The following is a 6,179-nucleotide window of genomic DNA, read 5'->3' on the forward strand; positions in this document are numbered from 1 at the left end:
TTTGTGGCATTTGAAAGAAAACTCATTGACCTACAATTTTCATATGTCATGGCTTACCTAATTCATTACGTACTTAAAGATATGGTAGTATACATTGTTTGCCTTCAAGAGAGGCACACATTGATTGCTTGTAGTTTTTTCACCAAAATTTTTTGTGGGTGATTGGGAAGATTTAATAAATTATGTGTGTTAGTTCAAATGGGTAATTATAGGTATTTAAAAGGTCAAATGAGGTATAGGCCGTGAAATAGAGTTTTTCTATACCCGAAATGAACATCTAAATCCAAATTTGAACGTTCGAAGTTTATCTTATTTACAACTACAGTAGTCTCTGGTAAAATGGTCATAAAGCTTTACTTTAAACATTAAATGATACAAAATTGGTGGAATTTTAAAGAAAACTACAATTTTCATATGTCATGTCTCACCTAATTTATTACGACTAAAAGAAATGGTAGTATACATTGTTTGCCTTCAAGAGAGTCACACATTGGATGTATGTAGAGTTTTGACGAATTTTTTTTGTGGGTGTTTGTGATGATTTAATAAATTATGTGTGTTAGTTCGAATGGGTAATTATAGGTATTTATAAGTTCAAATGAGGTATGAATCGTGAAATAGAATTTTTCCATACCCCAGCACTAACATCTAAAGCCAAAATTATGAACGTTCGAAGTTTCTCTTTAATTATAACTACACTAGTCTGGTAAAAATGGTCATAATAGTTTTCTTTTAAACATTAAAATGATTACAAAATTGGTGGAATTTGAAAGAAATCTCATTGACCTACAATTTTCATATGTCATGGCTCACCTAATTCATTACGTACTAAAAGATAAGGTAGTATACATTGTTTGCCTTCAAGAGAGGCACACATTGATTGCATGTAGTTTTTTGACAAAATTATATTGTGGGTGTTTGTGATGATTTAATAAATTATGTGTGTTAGTTCGAATGGGTAATTATAGGTATTTAACAGTTCAAATGAGGTATGGGCCGTGAAATAGTGTTTTTCTATACCCAAAACTAGCATCTGAAGCCAAAATTAAGAACGTTCGAAATTTCTCTCATTTACAACTACACTAGTTTTTGGTAAAACGGTCATAATGCTTTACTTTAAACATTAAATGATACAAATCTGGTGACATTTGAAATAAAACTCATAGACCTACAATTTTCATATGCCATGGCTTACCTAATTCGTGTGATATAGTGCATAGATTTTTTGTGATCCGGAATTCCCGAAACAAAAATGGCCGAAATTATTCATAGACGTCCGTTAAGACCTTAGCAATGGATCGAGTTCGTACTGAGGGGCAAACGGGCACATTTTCAAGTTCAAACACTCCCCAAAGCAAGTAAACCCATATTTTACCAATTTTCGTGTGCTATAGTCAATGGATTTTTTGTGATCCAGAATTTCCGAAACAAAATGGCCGAAATCTTTCATGGACGTCCGTTAAGACCTTAGCAATGGACCCAGTTCGTCCCGAGGGGCAAACATGCGCATTTTCAAGTTCAAACGAACCCCAAAGCAGGTAAACCCAGATTTTACAAATTTTCGTGTGCTATAGTCCATGGATTTTTTGTGATCCAGAATCCCAAAATAAAATATCTGAAATTTTTCATGTACGTCCGTTAAGACCTTAGCAATGGACCCAGTTTGTCCCGAGGAGCAAAATGCACATTTTCAAGTTCAAATGAGCCCCAAAGCAGGTAGACCTAGATTTTACCAATTTTCTTGGGCTATTCCATTGATTTTTTGTGATTCAGAATTCCTGAAACAAAATGGCCAAAAAACTTCATAGACGTCCGTTAAGACCTTAACAATGGACCAGTTCGTCCCGAGGGGAAAACGGGTGCATTTTCAAGTTCAAACTCCCCCCAAAGCAGGTAAACCCAGATTTTATCGATTTTCTTGTGCTATTATAGTCCATGGATTTTTTGTGATCCGGAATTTCCCATACAAAATGGCCAAAATCTTTCATAGACGTCCGTTAAGACCTTAGCAATGGACCCAATTCATCCCGAGGGGCAAACAGACTCATTTTCAAGTTCAAACTGTCGCACCCCATTTCGAACCAGGCCGAAACAGTTCACAACATAATATGGCTGACACTCGGATTTTGGAAAAATGTTTGTTTTGTTTTAGAGTTGCCACCTAAATTTTAAGGAAAATATTAGGAAAACCATTTTTTATTTATGTAAATGTAAACTCTGTTTTGATTTGCGAAACCAGTGAGATTCTGAGTAAGGGTTTTGGTTACTCGAGGGGAAGGTGTTAAGCACCCCTCAGAGCCTATCTGAAGATAGTCCTTAAACTCAATTTAGGAAACTATAATTAAGAAAACTTGTTTATTTACTTGCTTTAAAATCAATGGTAAGTATATTTTATTAGTGTAAGAAAAAGAGTAAAATACAAGGTACGACATATATATGTCTATTAGATAAAATTACAGTAGTATGTTTATCATAACGGTAAAGAAAATAAATAAATAAATGCGCTAAAACTGTTTGACAATTTTATGTTAAAAAAATATAGATGTGTCTTATATAAATGTATCCAAAATAAATGTTGAGTTTAAAGGATAGAAAAATTTGTTGTTTTATTTATATAGAATTAAGACGTGAAATAAAATAAAATGAGATAGTAGTCGAGTGTGAATATGTAGTAATATGTAGTATGTAATTTGGATAAAAATAGAGTTTCCTAAAAAAGAACAATAAATAAATAATAATGATACTAAATGTTAAAATATTATATGAAGGTTTGTAATCTTAAATATGTTTATTATAAAGTACAGTATATATGCGTAAGTTGTTTAGAACATATGAACACTTATTATTTATTTACATGTATAGACAAATTGACGATAGATTATATGTAGTAAAGTTATATGTATATTTAAGTGTAGGAATTTATAAATTATAAAAATAAATAAAAAACATTAGTAAAAGAGATAGTAGATAAAACTATGTTATGTGGAGAAAATATAGAATATACCTTTATATGTATGACACATATATGTATGTACCTTGTATTTGAACCTGTTGGCATATCTAAAATTTTGAAATGGCATGTTAAAAGATTAAAATGTTTTAGCAATATTTGATCCAAAAAAATAAGAATAGTCAACATACTTTATAGAGAGGTGATGTAAAGAGTATAAAAATAAATTTTGAAATAGCGTGTTACAAGATTAAAATATTTTTAGATATGCTTGGTTCGAAAAAATAAGACTAGTCAATACATTTTGTAAGGGGTAATGTAAAGAGTATAAAAATAGGCCTAACTATTGAGACTTATTCTACAATTATATATATTTTTTTGTTGACAAAATATATAAGCCTATTTTCCTAAAAAATATATATATTCTGAGAGGGTGATAATTTAGCCTTATATATCGCTAAAAGGTGATTATTTATCCTTATGTATTTCTAAAGGTAATTATTTTAGCTTTTATAACTAATCTCAAAATTTAGTTAGAAATCCCAATTTATGAGTTTTATTTTTTCAACTTAAACACCTAAATGAATATTATTTCACCCCTTTAAAACTTTAATTGAGAATTTTAGATGATAATTTTTCCTATTCCTTAAGATAAAGGCCTAAGTCGATATGTATTTCTTTTCCCCAATTTTAAAACACTAAACGAATAATATTTTAACCTTTCGAACCTTTATTTGGAAAACTTTTAAAACTATAAGCCCCCTCTTTTTAACTAAAAAAAAAGCCTGAAAGAATATTATAAGTAAAAACACTAACCCATTTTTTAAGAAAATATCTTTTGTATCATTTGTTCTAAATGTGTCTCAACTAAATTCATAAACAAATAATATCAGTTCACATCAAATAAGCTTCAAACTAAAAGACAAACAATATATCAAAACTTGTAAGTAAAGGTTAGCCAATATATCTAAACAATATAATGAAGACTCAAAAATAGGAAGGCTAAGAAATATTGGATTCCTAATTTGCGAGACTCCAAGCATTGCGATGATCCTAATTTGCTGTTGGCCTAATATTTTAGGCCAAAATAAGTTCCAAAATAGAAACTTCAGCTCTCCGGGGTTGTACATGAAACATAAAAAGGAAAAAGGAGTAGGATTAAGAGAAATCTTGATTACGTCAGAAAAGTATTATAAACAGAAAAGAAAAGTTCAATCATAGCAACAAAAAATAAAACAAATCCTAAGGCAATAGTGAACCGAACGAGCTCTTACTAACCAATATAATTAGCTATGTAACTAAAACTAAAGACAGTTAACAAACTAAAGATGACAAATATTAAATACCTATTACCAATTAACTTAATCCAATCTCACATTGTAGGTAAGGCAAATCCACATTTTGCAAAGTGCACATGCTCACAAACAATGATGCACGAAGAACATGAATGACAAAATTTATGTAACTTGACTAAGAATGCACATTTTCCTCCAATAAAGAATTTAAAGATATTGCAACTATGTATACATGAAACTAATATGGCTTCAAACTAATGATTTAAACGAAGAAGAGAGGAAAAGGAGTGATTTAAGGACCAAACATTAAGAACAAGCTGTTAGGAACCGCAAATAAATCATTCTCTTTTGACATAGTACTTTGGAGTAACTTTTTAAGTATAGATTTGACTGCTTAAACAAGTAAGTAGTTTTTATATAACAGAATTCTCATTGATATCACACAGTGATTTTTGTCGTTAAAACAAAACTCGAAGACGTCGAGACATATTTTAGAAGCGATGACAAGGATAATCACATGCTTAACGGGTTAAGGCCGTAACTTTCTCTTGTAAATGCTCCTAACTTCCTCCACTCTTTACACACTAGTTTACAATAAAGTGAACAAGAAATGATAAGAAAAACACGTTCAACCTCATTATCATAAAGACGTTTCGATATACCCTTAGAGATAAGAAAGAATGGGATAAAGAGAAATTGAAATACAACCATATGTAGTAACATAAATAATTCATCTCTTCCCATGTAAGGAGTGAACATAAGTCATAAGAAATTAACTCAAACTAGAGTGTAATAAACTAGACGACTTATTGTTAATTACTATTTTTATCGAGTTCTTAACTATTAGTGATCTGTCATAAAACAATTAGACTTAAACAAAGGCACAATTCATGCTCACATAAATATTTAAAGGCATCAGATGATCCAAAAAATAAGCCAACCAAAAGCTTTCTTAAAAATGAGCTTCATTACTTGAAACTCAAGGACGTAAAAGTAACAATAAAACAAAAAAATGACCCATAAATATTGGTCGCATTTACATAGTTCGGCAGAGGGTAAGATGAAAGGGAAGATTTTTACCTTGTATTGAGCAGCAAACTAAGAATTTGTTGTCAAGATTCAAAGTTCAAACTCAAACTCGAAGTCAAAAAAGAGAAGTGTGAATCTTTTTTTTTCGGACGCCTTTTGACTCTCTGTTTATATTCTTAGATCTTTTTGATTGTTGCTTGATTTTCTGGATTGATCGGATATATTTTTTTTGAATGATTGTTGGATCTCTCTTGGATCTGCTTTCTTCTTTATAGCCGATTTGGGGCCTCTACTATGTTCAAAAGATATTTAAAATAACGAGACTTTTTTTTTTAAAGGAAAATAAAGACTTTTATTTCAAAGCATTCTAGCTTTTAGGAAAAAAAAAAGAAAAGAAAATGGAACCTTACACCCATCAGATTAAAGGGACGACTAGCCCCAAATCCGATGGTTCTCCATGCATTTCGCCTTTCCAGTCGTAGCAGCGGCGGTAGTGTGGCTTTTTAGGCCTGTCGTGGTTAAGAAAAGATGTAAAGTTGACATGAGGAGGACATGATTGATGGAGGGTAGGGAGATATGTTGGAGACCACCAGAAATTGCCATTTTCCGGTGGTCTATAGGTGAAAACGCTGGCAGAGGAGAGAGAGATCGATGGGAGAGGAGAGGAAAAGAGTTTGTCTGTAGGTGAAAACGCTGGCAGAGGAGAGAGAGATCGATGGGAGAGGAGAGGAAAAGAGTTTGATGGGAAAGGGACAATTTTTGGGAAGAGAAAACGTATGGGGAAGGAGGAAGTTCTGGGGAAAATAAAAGTATGCGGATGATGGGTTGTACTATTTGGGAAAGATGAATTTTTTGGGATTTAATTGGGGCCGTCCGATCATTTGATCGGACGGTTGGTAAAAATA

The sequence above is a fragment of the Solanum tuberosum genome, unplaced genomic scaffold (genome assembly GCF_000226075.1).
Source record: "Solanum tuberosum cultivar DM 1-3 516 R44 unplaced genomic scaffold, SolTub_3.0 scf00101, whole genome shotgun sequence".
Classification (NCBI taxonomy): domain Eukaryota; kingdom Viridiplantae; phylum Streptophyta; class Magnoliopsida; order Solanales; family Solanaceae; genus Solanum; species Solanum tuberosum.